General features: G+C 35.9%; 1 protein-coding gene across 1 annotated transcript in view; it reads right to left on the bottom strand.

Annotated features, from left to right (window-relative positions):
• Positions 1-455: 455 nt before the first annotated feature.
• Positions 456-18,165, bottom strand: part of LOC116175937 (retinol-binding protein pinta-like) — a 38,842-nt gene continuing 21,132 nt past the window's right edge. The window contains exon 7 of the transcript XR_004146637.1: positions 456-3,180. The gene's annotated coding sequence lies outside the window, so the exon portion shown is untranslated. The remainder of the gene's footprint in view (positions 3,181-18,165) is intronic.

Below are 18,165 nucleotides of genomic sequence, written 5' to 3'. Positions count from 1 at the left end.
TTGCTCCTACCTTAAATTCTTTTATTTCTTCCAGGATTTTCTCATTTACTACGATGTACTTATTTATCGAGTTCTCCCCATCTATGTGTATTGCCCCTCCCTGTTTCAATCTACATTTCCCTTCAATATTCCCCATCCTCTCTTTTCTGATAATTCCAGTAACTCTTTGTTGCACTCTTTAACTCTTAACTTCCTCTTCCTATCTTTACCCATTTTCTTTATTCCCTTTCTAGCGTTTAAATCACCTTCTCCCTCCCCCCTTCAATATGAACCCTCCTCTTCCTTTTCATCTACCATATTTATCAGATCGTTTATAATTTTGTATTGCTGTCTGTCCGTGTGCACAATAATTTTGTTACTACCTATCACTCTCATTTTTTCCCCTCCACTTCCACCTGTATGCCTTCCTCCTCTTTCATTTCCTCCCCCTCCTCGCATTACCTTATTTTTTTTTAAATTGTGTTAGTATGCCTCCTTTTGCTTATCCCACTTCGCAAATTAGTTCTTCCATATTACTTCCCAGTTTTTTTCTTCTATCTACGATTCGACCATACTCTCAGAATTTAACGCCTTTGCTTGCTACCCCCGCCACACCCTACATATATTTATAATCAAAATATTGTAGCGAATTTTCTAGAACGATATGAAGACGCCATAAGTCGATAAATGAGTGAAAGCGAATGTGACTCATTCTTTCCATGAAATATTGTATGCTGATTCGAGATTTTTCTAGAAGCTTTCTGTGTGCTATATTTTGGTAATTTTGGTCTAGTTTTGGTCTCCGTGTTATCGTAAGTAGTGAAATCCCTATCCGTGTTATAAATTCATCACTAGTTAATTTTATATAAATAAATCACCTAAGAAATTAAATTTACGATACAATATCAATAAAAGCCATTACAGCGAAATCTCTTCTAAAAGGAAGCCAGCCCTAATTAAAAAATAAATTCTCTCGTATAGAAAAAATTGACAATTATCATTTGGGATGCAAATGTCACTTTTGACATAAAAATTAAAATGTCAAAAATGGCTAAATTTAAGTATACATTACCCGTGTAAAATTTTAAGTAGAATCTACAAATGAAGTAATATAGGTATAGGATGTTCAATTTAAAACCAGCACGATGGCCACAACTTCCGGTATAAAATATTTTAGATGAATTCCTCTTAATGACAATACTCAAAGTATTCGAGATATTGACCACTGGCATTCGTCATGGGACGCCCTGTACGTGTTAACCGAATAAAGAAAGCCATACGTGAGAGTACTGGAATGAACTATCAGGGATCTTACAACAGCACACCGCACGCCGCCCTGTAGAACTGATTGTATCATCAAAAGCTGATTGATGGGGTTGCCACACCAGAAATTATTATTATTATTAGTAATCCAGGATTTTAGTTTAGGGACTAAAGAATATTGAGAGTCTAAAAATCCCAAAAATCTGAAGAAATAAGATTGGCAGAATTCTAAAATTTGAAATTGTGAACAGATGTGACGCAATCTTTCCGGGAAATATGACGTGTTTTGTTCGAGAACATTCTAGAATACTCGGAAGGGTTCGACAACTTTCCAGAAAGAGAGGCGTTTGCTATATAAGCAAATTAAATTGGGTTTCAGGGCAGTTCCAATTTCAACATCGAAGTAATAAATAATTCGCGCTGTTATAAATCAATTCATTTCAAGACTATACACTTATTGTTAAATAAGTGTAAATAGAATTAATCAAGTGATTAATTTAAACACACCGATTCTCTTACACAAAGGGCCTTAGGTTGTTTCCGAAAACGCACTTAATCTTCAACGGAATTTATACCTCGTGCTATGAATTAAGAAAAGTACACAAATAGTACAAATAGAACAAGGAAAAGATGGTGTACAGTCCCGAAAGTTGGTAGGTACATACCGAGTGATTCCCAAAAATGACTTGTTCCTATCATTTTTGTATTTTAAGGTAAAGAAATGAAGGTGAACAACAAAGACGAAACTATAACCACAGAATGTACAGGGAACTAGCCTGTTTTTTTTTTAATTTTCACTTTTGGTTTCTGCACTTTCACTTGCACTTTCTTGGTCCTTGGACGAAATTACGAATTTTGTTAGTTCCACCACGGCTGGCTCAATTATTTTCGGATGTGATACAATGGCATGAACGGTTGAACTTTTTTTTTGCTAAATCAAAAAATAGTGTCCAATTTTCATTTAAATCCACGTCACATCGCGATCGCGTAAGATACGGGGACGACGTATTTATTTTCCGAGCGTAATCTCGGTGTTTTTATTAGATACTAAAACGGTATCTTTATAGAAAAAAAAAATAGTCGACATTATGTAAATGTTATATCAAAAGGATTTTTTATTTATGTTTTTGTTTACTATTCTTAGATACGTGAAGGTTGAAAGTCGGCTTAATACGGAGAGCGCGTGTCGTTAATGGTTGGCTTTAAATGACGCACGGTGTATGGCGGTAATTGACGCAATAAATACGCTCTTTTAGGCGCCACTTTGTGCTGAATTATATCACTCCGGCGCACAATAAAAGATAAGCGATACGCTAAATTTCATCCGCGTACAATGTTAGAACGAATGCTTACCACATGAGCCACCAACGAACGAGTGAATATATGTTGATTTACTATTTCTCAACACCCTGTATATGAAAAAAAACGTACAGGGTGTTACATTTCAAACATGTTTCGTTTAGCTAACCCCCCAAGAATAATAATAATAATAATATTTTCTTGTCCTACTGTTTAAGATGAAGATGATTAAATTAAATCCGAAATCCTTTGCAGTTTTGTGCGCTGATTAGTTAGGTAGTAGCAAAGACTATTGGATAGTCTTTGGTAGTAGCAATCAATATCAACCTGTAAACGAAACCTTGCCGATTACTGATCAGTGTAACACGTACATACGTAGAAAACACGTGCACCGTTTTACACTTGTCACGACATGTGTTTTGATCAAACCAATTCCGCCAATAATAAAAATGTGCCGTATCTGGAATGTGAGTTCAGGTCTCGAAATAAGTGCAATTTAGAACGTCGTAATTTAAATTTAATTACACATTTGGCGATGGAGTTCCTCAAGGATCCATCTTAGGGTCTATTATGTTTCTATCAATTTGGTGCGAAACACTCACCTGCTTTTTTGTATCTCGATGAAACGCGCTGTTGGAACTGCAACAAAAACACAAATTAGAAAATCTCATTCAATTTTTGATTAATCAGAGAGATAATGTTAAAATGCATGCTAGCAGAAATAAAACGCGGAGAATAATTTCGTAATTAGCATGATTCGTATTACCTCCTTTCATGTACTCATCGACTGACAGCTTGCTGAAACACCAACAGTCGATTAAGAGTAATTTTTAATTTACGTAATTGCAAATTATTAAATGCAGCCGACACCTGAGTAGAAACGGATGACGTTCCAAAATCACTTCAGAAGCCACTGAACCTAACTGAAATCAAGGGCAATTAATAGTCTGATTATACCAATATTTTCAAAACAAAGAGTTTTTTGTTGTTGGTCCCCATTTCACTCGAAATATCAAGTATGTCTTTTGGGCTCGACACGCGAACCTTAACGGTCACGAATCCTGAGGATACAAGGACCCGATCGTGTCTGTAATTTTGGGCTGTAGGAAGCAAATGTGGACTTTTTGCCCGAAAAAATTTTTCTTGCACAGTCTGCATGTCTCAAATTTTAAACAAATGAATTTTTAATTGACATTTAAAGATTTCAAACACACCTTCTGGCTTCTTGTGTTACTGCATTTTATCGTAGCTTGTAATTATGTCTTTTACTTTTATAAAAATGATATTACCGTTGAATAAATAAATAAATCCAAAGAAAAAAGATGGAAAAACAGAAGGAAAACAAACAATAAAGAACTAAAAACAGAGGACTTTTGGAAGACGATTCAGAGGAAAAGGGGACCATACTGTCAAAATCCAGTTTGAGCTAGGAAGCTGTTCTGTCAATTTGACACCTGGTTTTTGATAAGAGAGGTGTTATTATTTAATTGAGTTGGCCTCCTTTTACAAGAGGAAATTTAATTACTTACGTGATTTATATAAATATAAAATTAATTATTGTTGAATTTATACTAAACACAATTCAATTTATGAAGTTAAAGAAACAAATAGACTCAAAACCGTTCCCATGCAATTTATAATTGAGTGTAAAGGGGGGGGGGGTCGACTTACGTCATAATCAGGTGTAATCTAAAAGATGAAATTAAAGAATTGAAGAGAGTATATAAAATTACTTTTTAATCATTTTAATTTAAACTAATTCCCCATTTCGAGCACAATTGACTTCAAGTTACCAAATTACAATTCAATTTGCTTATATAGCACACAAAAAACTTCTAGAAAAATCTCGAATCAGCATACAATATTTAATGGAAAGAATTAGTCTCATCCACCTTCATTGCTTATTATCGTCGGTGGCGACTTGATGGCGCCTTCATACCGTCTAGAAAATTCGTTACCATATTTTGATTATAACCAAGTACAGGGTGTTAAAAAACTAACATCAAAAATCGAATGGAACAAAATCGTTAAAACTAAGTTTTTTAAATGGAAATCCCCTAGGGCCTAGAACAACTGTGTACAAAAAATGAGGGTAACTTTGTATAAAGCTTTTCTAGCTAATTTCACAAAGTAGTACCTATACGTTACAAACGTACAGAGAATATAAACCGCCATTTTTAAGCTCCCCTGGGAGGGAAAGAGACAACGAACAGCAGAAGAAAAGAGCAATAGAAAATAAAAATGACGCTGAGAAATATGAAAATGATGTTCTGGAAAGTGGCGAGGGTAGCAGACAAAGACGTTAAATTCTGGGAGTTTGTAAGAGGATATGATGTTGTGGTGATGGTAGAACCATGAACAGAAGAAAAGAACTGGGATAGGAACAGGATACCAATTTGTGAAGTGGGATAAGGCATACTAACAGCGGTAAAAAAGGGATACGAAAATGGAGGGGGGGGGGAGGGATTAAAGAGGAAAGACCTTCCCTATTCACTCCGATCTACAAATTTGATAAAGAATCCACCACCTAAAAAATTTCATTATAATCGGTCCATTCGTTCTCTTTTAAATTGTTGAACATCAAGCCATCGAGAGAGAGCGAGCGACGGACGGACGGACGAACGAGCGAGAAATAAAAAGATTTAAATCAGGTACAAGGATGGAATCGGATCACGAACCGATGGAAATCAGTTTGAAAAAGAAGATAAAAAGATCAAAAACACACAGTTATGGACAAGAGACTGTGGAGACTATATGAATAAAAAGAAGAAATAGGAGAGTACAGAGAAGTGGAAAAATATGAAGCAGGATATTGAAAATATAAGGTAATTGAAGGAAAGGGGATGGACAATAGAAAGGAGTGGTGGGACAAAGAAAAGTGAAACAGATACAGAATAATGCTGGACAACGAAAGAAAAGGGATAGAGTTGAGAGACCAGAAAAAATGTACAACAGAAAATGTAAGGAGAGACGGAAAGAATAAAAATAACGGAAATAAAAATAGAGGACTTTTGGAAGATGATTAATAGAGAAAATCAGAAAAAGAGGACACGTGGGAGAGAAATACAAATAGAGGACTGGAAGCAGGACTTTACTACGAAAAATCGAAGAAAGCTGGTGTTAAAAGACGGTAGGAAAAGAGGAGGAAGGAGACGAGATATCAAGAGAAATGACTGGGCAGTAATTAGAGACTAAAAAAAGGGAAAGTGGCAGACAGGGATGAAATAAGAAATGAGGCTTGGATTTTCGCCACAGATAGTTTCAAGAGAAGCTGAGAAAACTAATGAACAAGATATGAAAAGGAAGGGGACTGCCGGAAGAATGGAAGGAAAAAGTTATAGTGCCGATTAGATGTGATGAAGACTGTATGGAAAATTATAGGGGAATCACGATAAACACGACGGCGGAGAGAATATACGTATGCGATGGTGTTGAATGAAAGATAAGCAACAGAAATAGAAGAAGATGATGGAAGGAACACAAATCAAAAGGAAGCGTTGGGTACACTAGAAAGGAAAACAGTATGGAAAAAGATGGAAGAGGAGAAAATAGAAAGGACAGAATCAAGGAATTATATGGAACATAAGAATGAGGGTAAGAATAGGAGGGAAAGAGTCTGAAGTGTTCTGACGACTGAGACAAGGATGTCCACTTGAACCAACCTTATTTAATTTGTACAGGGTGGCCAAATAAGAATGCGAGGTACTGTATCTGGGAACCTATCGTAGAGGCTTTCGGTAAAAAAGTTATTACTAAAACGGCCATGAGAAAAACCTGGAAAATACTTTTAAGTTTCTGAAATGGCCGCTAGGGGGCGTAACTTCAATCTGGAATCTAAAGTCATCCGCCATTTTTGGGCAAATTTGCTGCCAACTTAAAAAAATTGACAGATAAAATCTGAATAGCTGTAATTTTTTATAACCTAACTTCATAGTACTGTCATGTTTTATAAAAATACAGTGCCACCATGCTCAGAAAAACCCCGGAAAATATGCGAACTAATTTTAAAATAATTCAGGCTGGCCAATAGAAGGTCTGCAAAACGACGCGATACATTCCGCGCCATAATTATTAATTATTCCGTTTTGACAGTTGACGCTTCACGTTATTTTAGTTTACACTTTGCTTCTTGTATTTGCTTTAATTTACGTTTTCCGTCTCCAGTTTTATACACTCTTCTTTTTCAAGACGCATATAGCTTGGATCTACGATCTGATAAGGTATGTAATTCTCTTAAAGTGTTTTTAAATTTGGCATCAGAATGTACGGTTTAAATTTCTAGCGCCCTCGGACACGCCCTGTCAGGGACTTTCTGAGCGTGGTGCCACTGTATATACAGATATCTCCAAACAGGTGGAACAATCCCTAACATTAAAGTTACTAAAATCTGGTAACTTCCGCAATTTTTGGGCAAAAATCATGCGTTCTCTCTCTAACACACGAGCCCAATGGATTGCGGTACTTTCTATATTTAGTGACTTTACTGAAATCTAAAAAACAGATGTTTCTGTGAATTCCGCTATATTAACCTAACAAAAAAATGTCCGGTCTTTGAAGTCGACGATAATTTGAACCTTTTTCGTTTAACAATTTTTGCTGTATCTCTAAAAATAAAGTGGTGGGGGGGTATTCAAAAATTTCCGTAAAGAACACCCTGTATCTTCGAAACGGCTGAATCGATTTAAACAAACTCGGGTCAGTTCAAAAGAGCTATTCTTCAGCTACAAATATTATAATATTTGAAGTTTTGTTAGTTTCACATATCACCGCTTGAGGGTTTTTTTCGACATTCCGGTTAATTTTCTCAAAAAAATTAAATGCATTGGTTCGATTTTTTTTCATGAAAAAGTAGCTGTTACACACATTATTTAGAAACTGAGGAACTGTGTTTGAAACAAAAAGTAAAAGGACCAAACGCCCGTAACTAAGCGTAAACAAATGTACACGCTCTTTTCACCGTCGCGAACTAACTGCAGCAGCCCCGTTTTGCCGTTGTCTCAAGTATTTACGGGAGCACCACTTGCAACATAGAATAATCTCCCTCCTCCGATATTTGCAAATAATGCGCCAATCACAAGCCGGCTGCGAGGGTCCCCACTTACGCCGAAAATAATACGCACATCGTTAACTAACTGCGTCTCTTGTTATCGGCACCGGAACGCGTCCGATAACAAAACCTCTTATCGCAAACAACCCTACGTTTCAACACGCAATTTCACGTTTTACAATTAAACAAACAATACGCAATTACAATTCACCGAGACACAAATTCAAATAAAACGAACCAATTCTGAGTTTATTCGTAAATATCCCCCGGTTTACTTTACTAAAATTGAAAATGTTTCTTATATACAGGGTGTCGCGTCATTATTTTTTTATGTTTAAGATAACGCCTACGGAAATCGGTTCAACTTTCGCCTTTCAAATGCAATGCCTACGTTTTTTAGGATATTTGAAAAGAGCAATTAAGTTTGTGTACGACAGCAGACACCGCGCATCCTGACGGCACACGGAACGCAAGATTTCATCAGTTTTCAAAAATTACGAATTTCTTATTTTTAGCGCTTTTTGTATTTTGTCCGTCCGTCTAGACCCACTTCTACGGCTTTGAACTTTTTTGAGTCCTAGAGGGCTGGCATTTTTTTGCAATAGGTACCCTATATCTTGAAGGCTATCGCATTTTGTTGCCGGGAGGCGGGGGGGGGGGGGGGCTCCTATGTATTTCCTGAGTTGCTGAGTTTGAAAGTGAAACGTGCATAGCTTATTACATGCGCAAGCAATAATTGGTCCTAGATTTTGTATACGCATGCCTTTAGTGGTAAAACTTTTGCAAATTGAGAGGGGGGGGGGGCACGTTCTATCCTTCATGGTATTCTAATAAAAGGTCTCATCCTGCTTTTCTTCCTTTCTCAAGTTTTACACATACTTTTTTTCTGAATCGATAATCAAAATTGAAAATTTGTAGAAGTGTTCAGTCACGCTTCTGGCTTGTACCTGGTGTAAGACTGGAGACGAGGTAACGACCGACAGATGAACAGAATTTAGTAATCCTCAAGATTTTAATAACAAAATACGTTTCGAGTGTGAAGATAATAAATTAAACACCCATCTACCTATTAGAATATGGTTTGCATATTTATCGCTAACTTCACACCGAATATGCAAAATCGAAATGTAATCGCCGTCGGTTTCACGCGTGCGAACAAGAGTTTTTGGCAAGGTCTTTTGTCAAATTTTAAAAACCCCCACGCATTCGGCCCCAACGTTTCGATCGAATTCGGTTACGCGACCGAAAAAAAGTTGGCATTTACACCTCAACGCACATCAGCAAACGTACGATATACACGAAGTGTTTACACTCGCATACCTCTATAAATAAATCATAATGCGTTTGTTTGTTTTTTCAAAAACTCCTCTCTCCCGTTATTTAATCGCCCACGCGATTCGATCCTCAGTCTTCCCGTCGTTTATAATGAAAACTGACGTCGGACATTAATCGGGGGTAATTTCGACTCGCTCGCTTAATGTATGCGGCGGATTTAATTAGAGCTATTAACATTAAAGTAACGGCTACGAAGGCAAGCAGGTTGCATGATTGACATTTAGCAGATTGTTATAAAAGTATGCAGGCGGAATCGCGGATTGTTTTACTCGAAGAAATTGTAGGTGGTGCTTGTTTGTCGCCTTGGACTACATTGTCGAAAAGGGCACAATTAAAAAACACCGTCGCTCTAATTAGGCGGATAATTACGCCGTTTAAATAACAGAATGTCCATCGACTCTTCAGTTAATTGGCGGATTAAAGACTACCTTCGTAACTGCGCCATTTCCTGGTTGGAGCAAGTGTGCCAACTATTAAGCCATTCTCAAACAGATATAAACCGTTTCAAGGCTGCTTTTGGGAAAGCGTGCGAAAACAAAATCCAAAAAAATAATGCGCTATTATTATGTACGCGCATTCCAAAATGACACGTGACCAAATGTGTCAATAAATGTCTCGCGATGGCTAATTTTAGTTGCGCCTATAATTAAAGCAACAAGAACAAAAATACCCCCGCGATCCGCGAATAGATTGACGCTGCCGAAAGGTCACCAACATTTTTTGTTTATATTGCTGCATCTCGGACCGACGGATGGACGAACAGACAGTATCGTCTCATAAAGAATACACTTCCATACAGGTTAATGCATCTAAAACCATCCACCGATAATATCTACAATTTTCATGAAACCTATAACCTATATGCGAGGGGAGGGGGGGGGGGGGACATTTTACGGCAATTATTTCTCGATGATTTTTTTCATGAAAAAGTAGCTAAATGATGCCTAAACAAGCTCGCGAAAACTGCATCTCGATATCGCATCTAATTTTTTTGAGAAAATTAATCATTTCTCTCGGAATGTCGAAAAAAGCCCTCAAGCGGCGATATGTGAAACTAACAAAACTTCAAATACTATAATATTTGTAGCTGAAGAATAGCTCTTTTGAACTAACCCGAGTTTGTTTAAATCGGCTTAGCCGTTTGGAAAATACAGGGTGTTCTTTACGGCAAACCTTTGAATACCCCCCACCACTTCATTTTTAGAGATACAGCAAAAATTGTCAAACAAAAAAGGTTCAGATTATCGTCGACTTCAAAGACCGAGCATTTTTTGTTAGGGTAATAGCGGAATTCACAGAAACATCACTTTTGTAGATTCCAGATTGCAGTTACGCCCCCTAGCGACCATTTCAGAAACTTAAAAATATTTTCCAGGTTTTTCTCGTGGCCGTTTTAGTAATAACTTTTTTTACCGCAAACCTTCTAGGATGGATATGTTCTCAGGTACAGTACCCCGCATTCTTATTTGGCCACCCTGTACATTTCACGTAAAATCTATACAGGATGTTCCTAAATATGACATATATATACGGAAGGGGCGAATTTTTGGCTTATTTTATGCTTAAAAGTTCATGTAAACATAAGTCCGCAAACGCTTCGTTACCGATCTATACAGGATGTTTTTCACGAATTTTAAATTTTTGATTTGTAAACACCTGGTTGGAAAATGAGGCTAAAAAGACCAAAAAGTTTGTAAACAAACCAATGTCTTATTTTAATCTACCCGCTAGGTACCCACCGGAAAAAAATTCAGGAGTAGATTCTGACTCGATTAACCTAATCAATGAAGTAAGCTCTTCAGCCTCACTTATATTCCGAATTTGAGCTAAATGTCTACAAAACTGCAGGAGATTAAGAAAAAACTTTAAAAATCGCGATAAAACACCCTGTAGTTTAGTAACGAAGCGTTTGCGGACTTATTTTATTATTATTTATTAAAATCTATGAACATAGCATAAACTAAGTTCTGTATGAACATATTTAGGAACACGGTATATACTTTCCATGTAGGTATTACATTATACATGAAATGTATACAGGGTGGTGACTTGCGTAACGCATCATAGGGATTTCAATGTAAAAAATTGAAAACTAATACGGTTGATTGACGTAAACAAATTTTTTCTACAAAAAACCTCAATACATTTTTGCTTTAAAATAATTTGGGGAGCCAATAATCGCATGTTATGAATTTTACATTGAAATCCCTATGATGCGTTATGCAAGTCACCACCCTGTATACAGGCTGTTTTACGCAAACCGTTACCTAAAACCTCGCCTAAAACCTAATGATTTAAATCTGAAAATTTGCATATCAATATAATTTTTTTATGATTTATCGAAAGAAAATATTATGATGATCGTGTCACTTCCGGTTTTACCGGATGTCGATAGCAACTTTCTTATTTTAAATAGAACACCCTGTATTTTATTGCGTTTTCGAAATCTACATCAAAATCTACGTTGTTTGATACCACATTTCCCTATACCCAGCACCAAAGGTTTTCGAGTTATTCAAGATTTTTCAAAATTTTTGACGTTTCACCGCTTTTCTTTAAGGCCTTGTACCTATGACTCTGTTGACTTGAATTTCAAAAAGTCCTACAAAATCGACAATACTTACTGGATGAGTGGATGCTACATGAAGATGATTTAAATTTTGATCGCCCTTATACAAGGTGTTTTAAAACTAATGGTCAATTTTTAAAAAGTTGATTTTTTCAACGTGTTTTATTTTTTTGGATTTTTAAATATCGAAAAAATTCTACATCGGTTAATTATTACATTCCCTATACTGTTACGCTTTTCGTTTTATTTTAGATTTTCTAAGATTGTGACCGTTATGCATAATTTTCTTAGGAGGCTTTGTCATAGGTAAAGGGCCCTAAAGAAAAGCAGTCAAACAATTGAAAAATTTTGAATAACTTGAAAACCTTTGATGCTAGGTATAGGGAAATGTGGTATCAAACGACGTAGATTTTCATGTAGATTTGGAAAACTTACTTTGATTTGCCAATCTCGTGCTCATTCTGATCAAATCGTATTGGCATCCTAAAAGTTCTAAAATGAGATGAGAATGTCTACTTTCTCGAATTTGCTCTCATTTACAAATTAAATTCTGGCGCAATGAGCATAAGATCGAATTAATTTCTGTAATCGAATTCACCTTGTAATACTGCACCTTTGGACTCCCTGGAATGCCCTCTCTGCTTCCTCAATTTTCGACTTCAGACTCTGGTCCACAAAATTAGGAGTATGTTTTGTGCAAATTTTCTTGTGGTATAAAGCAGAAAACAATCTCCCCCACCATTACAATTGAACAATTGAGTTTTGACAGCAGAGCAGTGGACCTAAACCCTTCGAAAATTATTCGTCAAACCCAAATGAATAAATGAGAAAGTCAATAAACATTCTCGAACAAAAAGGATTGTGCAAAAACGATAACAGAAAGCGACGTCACTTTTCCACGCAATCGCATCATAAAAACGGATTATGTATTGACCTTAGGACGTGAATATTTGAACTCTTGAGGAAAAGAGGCGCCTCGAGGTTGATGACAATTGTAATCGAGGTAGGCACGCACCTGCGTTCGAATCCAGATGACATCATATTTTCGTCTGGGCAACATTTTTTTTCTTATCGCTCGCATCCCACTTAAAACCGAGATCAATCGATCATTTTCACGTTAGCAATTTTGGCACGAAATTGATTTCATTGTTTTTGTAAAGTTAATTTACTAATTGATGAGCGAGTTCAACGTACCAATTATACAATTTATAAACGCAATAAAACAAAGCAAGCGTATCGAAATCTTTTTTCGCACGTTGGAAATTCACCTACGCACTCGTTAAAATCTTGTTCCAATTAGCGACACCTCCGATTTTCACCAATTAAGATGAAAAGGTCAGATCGAAGCTTTAGAAAAGGCGCACTTTGGTCCTAAGCAAATGACGCACTGCGTAAATTCTCCTCGTAATACTGACGTACGTACTTAGTATGTTCAATTTATTAATTAATCGAATCAATAAATAAATTTATCTAAACAAGTCTGAAGGTTTCAATTGCGTTGCGGAAAAACGACGCGACGGCCCGCGCCGCTTACTCCAGGTGCGCCGTTTTGAAAGAAGACGACGCCGAAAATATATTTCACCTACTTTTAATTTTAGTTCTGACACTTTTTACACGACCTTAATTTACGAGCCCCGCCACAAATCACTGCTATTATTCGGATGTCCCAAATCCGAAGTGATGAGACCTTCCCGGAATTGCACACAGAAGATCATTAGAAAATTAACCTAAATCTCTTTTTAAATTTCAAACCATTTTAAAAATTATTTAAAAGTGTCATGTGTGTCTATTACACTCGGTATAGACCTTGCACGTGGATCAATTAAAATAGTTTTTAATTAGTATATACCTACATAACAGTAAACAAAAAATACATTTTTAGTCCCCGCTTCTATGGATTCTTAAAAACAATCAAAAATGAAAATGTCCGTCCGTCGTCGGATTTTCAAACAACTTGCAAATTTGGGCATCTTTATACCCACCAATTTTGAATTCTTTTATACAGGGTGAGTATTTTAAAGTGTCCCAAGGTGATATTTCGAAAATGGTTTTAAATATTTTTATGAAATTTTGATTAATCGTTATATGGGTGGGACCAATTGATCAACATCTATAAGTTCTTACTTTTTTTTTGAATTTCAGAAATCCTTCCGAAAAAAACTTATGAAAAGTGTAGTATAGTGTCCTACTAACCTTCTGAAGGTTTTCCTTTCCCAGAAGTATTTTTCGACATTTTAGGAATATCCCTCGGGGAACTGTCTTAAAGCACGTTTTAGGAATCCTCGAGATATCCACCTAAGAAATCTTCGGATTCTAAGGAATATTTTTAGAAACATTCTTGGATACCTTTTGGAAATATGTATTTGCAAAACTGTCCTAAAAATATTTACTTCGATATTAGTCACCCCCTTAAGATCGATTATTTATGTCCCAGTTAAACTTATCCAATAGATAACCTTCTATGTACCATGAAATCCGCTTTTATCATTCTTTTTTTAATTTTTGAGTCGCATAAGCCCTTTCTTAAATATTCTTTGTAGTTTCCTAGGTGTTTTTAAGAAAATCTTCTCAAAAACGTTTTCAGAAAAGGAGACCTGTTTGGAAATTTCCGACAAAATTTCGCAGCAAATTTAAAAGAAGTTTTTGAAAATAATTCCAGGCAACATATCTGAAAACCTCTGTGAAATTTAAGAGATTTTCATAGAAATTTTTGAAAGATCATGAAACAAGTTTTGTAAATCTTCCTAGCAATTTTACTAAATAAACTGAACCATGTTAAGCAAATTTAGGAAATTTTCTTTAAAAGCCCTTTAAAAAAGTCTGTCTTTCCAAAAATGTTCTTAAACAGTATTAATTTGTTACTTTCAGAATGACTATACATTTTCCAAGTTAAAAGAGATACAGAAAAATGTTTAATACAGAATAATAATTTTTGAAATGGAAGAGCCCGTACATTTTATTCTAAAAATATAGCATTTTAAATTCTATTCTCTAAAATATATTAAAATTTTTTTTAAAATTCAATATTGGCTTAAAAAAGATATATGTACAGGGTGGCCAAATAAGAATGCGAGATACTGTATCTGAGAACCTGTCCATCGTAGAGGCTTGCGGTAAAAAAATTTATTACTAAAACGGCCACGAGAAAAACCTGGAAAATATTGTTAAGTTTCTGCAATGGCCGCTAGGGGGCGTAACTGCAATCTGGAATCTAAAAAAGTGATGTTTCTGTGAATTCCGCTATATTAACCTAACAAAAAAATGTCCGGTCTTTGAAGTTGATGATAATCTGAACAAGTTTAGCTGTATCTCTAAAAATGAAGTGGTGGGGGGGTATTCAAAGGTTTCCGTAAAGAACACCCTGTATCTTCGAAACGACTGAGCCGATTTTAACAAACTCGGGTTAATTGAAAAGAGTTATTCTTCAGCTACAAATATTATATTTGAAGTTTTGTTAGTTTCACATATCGCCGCTTGAGGGCGTTTTTCGACATTCCGACAGAAATGGCTAATTTTCTCAAAAAAATTAAATGCGTTGGTTTGATTTTTTTTTTCATGAAAAAGGAGCTAAATGATGCCTAAACAAGCTCGCGAAAAGCGCATCTCGATATCTTGTTCCTAACCTAAAATTTAGGCCAAAAAAAATTTTATACCCTCAAAATTTTATTTTTTTAAGCTACTTTTTCCGGAATTATTTTTCTTATATAATTTGTTGCTCTAAGGTGGATCGATTTAAAAAAGGAAGCTTTTAATGCCGCCGTAAATGCTCGAAATGCTGGCCATCACGATTTTCGCGAACTTGTTTAGGCATCATTTAGCTACTTTTTCATGAAAAAAAAATCGAACCAATGCATTTAATTATTTTGAGAAAATGAACCATTTCTGTCGGAATGTCGAAAAAAGCCCTCAAGCGGTGATATGTGAAACTAACAAAACTTCAAATAGTATAATAGTTGTAGCTGAAGAATAGCTCTTTTGAACTAACCCAAGTTTGTTTAAATCGGATCAGCCGTTTCGAAGATACAGAGTGTTCTTTACGGAAACCTTTAAATACCCCCCACCACTTCATTTTTAGAGATACAGGAAAAATTGTCAAACAAAAATTGTTCAGATTATCGTCAACTTCAAAGACCGGACATTTTTTTGTTAGGTTAATATAGCGGAATTCACAGAAAAATCACTTTTTTAGATTCCAGATTGCAGTTACGCCCCCTAGCGGCCATTGCAGAAACTTAAAAATATTTTCCAGGTTTTTTTCGTGGCCGTTTTAGTAATAAATTTTTTTACCGCAAGCCTCTACAATGGACAGGTTCCCAGATACAGTACCTCGCATTCTTATTTGGCCACCCTGTACATAAAGTTAAAAATTCAAAATTATTTTTATAAATATCCCTATGGTGTTTTTTTAAATAGCCATTTTTTCGATTAAATGCGTTTCGTGTTCCATTTAAAAAATGACGTTAGATCCGGAAAAATGTATATTAGAAAAGTTTCTTTATAATGATGAGTAAATAATCTGCCGGTTTCAAAATAAATATATGGGGTCAGCTAAAAAAGTTATTGGACCTAACATCATTTTTTTATGGAACACCCGGTATACTTTCTAAAAACATAGCATATTCAATTCTATGTTCAAAAATAAACCAAAAAAACTTTTAAACAATTCAATATTACTTGATGTAATTTGTAAAATAAAATATACAAGGTATTCCATAAAAAAATGAGGTTAGGTCCCATAACCCTGTATGTTTGTTTTGAAAACAGCAGATTAGTTACCGACCTTTATAAAGAAACTCTTGTAATAAACATATTTCCGTAGGTATCTCTATTGAATAAGATCTGCTTTGATCTATTACGCGAGTATTTTCAAATTTTGATTTTACTATTTTAAGATTGACCCAAAAAGGGCACATAACGCCTATATTACTTTTCTGAGAGTACTAACAATTACGAAGTTACGCTATAAAAATGTCGAAAATGGGACACCCTGTACTATTGGTAAAAACCCGAGGAAAAACCTGAAACCACCAGGTGGATTTTTATTGCTAATCTGACAATTTACAATATGAAAAAATTACCCCTCCCCTATAACACCATTTTTGAATGATAGCACTCCTCCCAAACTTTAAATTAGACAAAGTTGCGTGGTTTTAGTTTGAAAGCGATTTTAATTCTTTATTTAATGTAAAAAAAAATCTACGTAGAATTTATTTTTAGCGCATTTTGTAAGAATTAAAGGGGGGGGGGGAGGGGGGGAGTGAACACACGGAAAGGGCTCACCTAAATGGATTTGTTTCTATACACTAAGTATTTTCCTGCATGACTCCTTGGTGGGGGGGTGGGGGAGGGGGCTGATCCTTCATGGTACTCTAATGAAAGGTCTCAATGAAAAGAATTAATTTCTACGAACCGTAGTCCTCCTCGGCCCCTTATCGTGATCGATTATGGTTTCTTATATCTCAAGAGCGGATCGCCGAAGGAGAAGAAAGATTCAGACGTCTGGAAGAAATATATCCTTAGGTGATGTCAAAACTTTCAAAACGAATATCTCGAAAACGGTTTGTGGGAGGAGAATACTTACAAAGTCAAAATGAATCGTCTGTAGTCTGGATGAGACATATCTATTGGTAAAGTCGAAGCGAAGTGGAACGTCTGAACGACACATGTCAAAATTGTCAGAGAATGGGTTGTGCGCGGGTCTACCATCTTGTTGAAACCAACAGTTCCCAACTTTTTTTTGGTGTGTCATATATCGTTGTATTCGTAGTGAAAAATGCAACTCAATACAGTGTGTTCTTTTTTTACGGGGCATAAAAAAATAAAGTCAATGATGATTTCTCCGAAACGAAACGTTGTATCTTCTATGGTTGCGGAGATATTATCTGGATCTTAGAAATTTCTTCAGAGTGAATAGGCATTTACTCAGAATCATTGTCACACAAGCCAAGTTGAGTGGGGTCATTGAAAAGTTTCTTTATTTTAAATAAATAACGTCATGACAGGGTGACATTTGATAATGATAAGATTAGACCCTCCTTCTAGTAATTTGTTAAAATGGTTTTTTTTGTATTAAGATCGAGTTTAGAAAACAAAGCGGCAATTCATCACAGTTCATTCAGTAGGTGTAAAGACTTACGGACGATGCCCTTGATTGCAACGACGGAATGCAGCCATGCAACAAACAAACATCCTTCGTACCTTTCGCAACCAGCCGCCGCACACGTAGAAGGAATCTCGTGCGTATTAATCACGAATTTACAAAAAAAAGGACCAAAATTTTCAGAATCAAAACAGGACGTGTCGGTCGTTCGTAATGTTTTCATTTTTTATCACTCGGATATCCTTTTTCTTAACGCGTGAGTGAAGCAAAAGCGCACGTAATCTTATCCCGATTTCTCATGTTTTGTTTAGTGAAAGTAAAGTTAGGCGGCACACAGAAAGGTCAGTAATAAAACCGCAAAATAAATATAATTATTTATACGTTCGTTCGCAGGATACGATTCTTATCAAACGGTTTCTCACGGTAAAGAAACCGCGGAAAAATTAATACCTGACCTGTCGTGCGGATTTCGCTTACGCACGTTCTTTTCCAAGAAGGCCTTGGTCACGTGATTCGGGTTGTTTTTTGTTTGTTTGATTGTTTTGGTGGGCGAGAGAGAGATTGTCGACCGAG

The sequence above is a fragment of the Photinus pyralis genome, unplaced genomic scaffold (genome assembly GCF_008802855.1).
Source record: "Photinus pyralis isolate 1611_PpyrPB1 unplaced genomic scaffold, Ppyr1.3 Ppyr1.4_LG1, whole genome shotgun sequence".
Classification (NCBI taxonomy): domain Eukaryota; kingdom Metazoa; phylum Arthropoda; class Insecta; order Coleoptera; family Lampyridae; genus Photinus; species Photinus pyralis.
The sequence above is the reverse complement of the archived record's forward strand: the minus strand, read 5'-3'. Positions and strand labels throughout refer to the sequence as shown.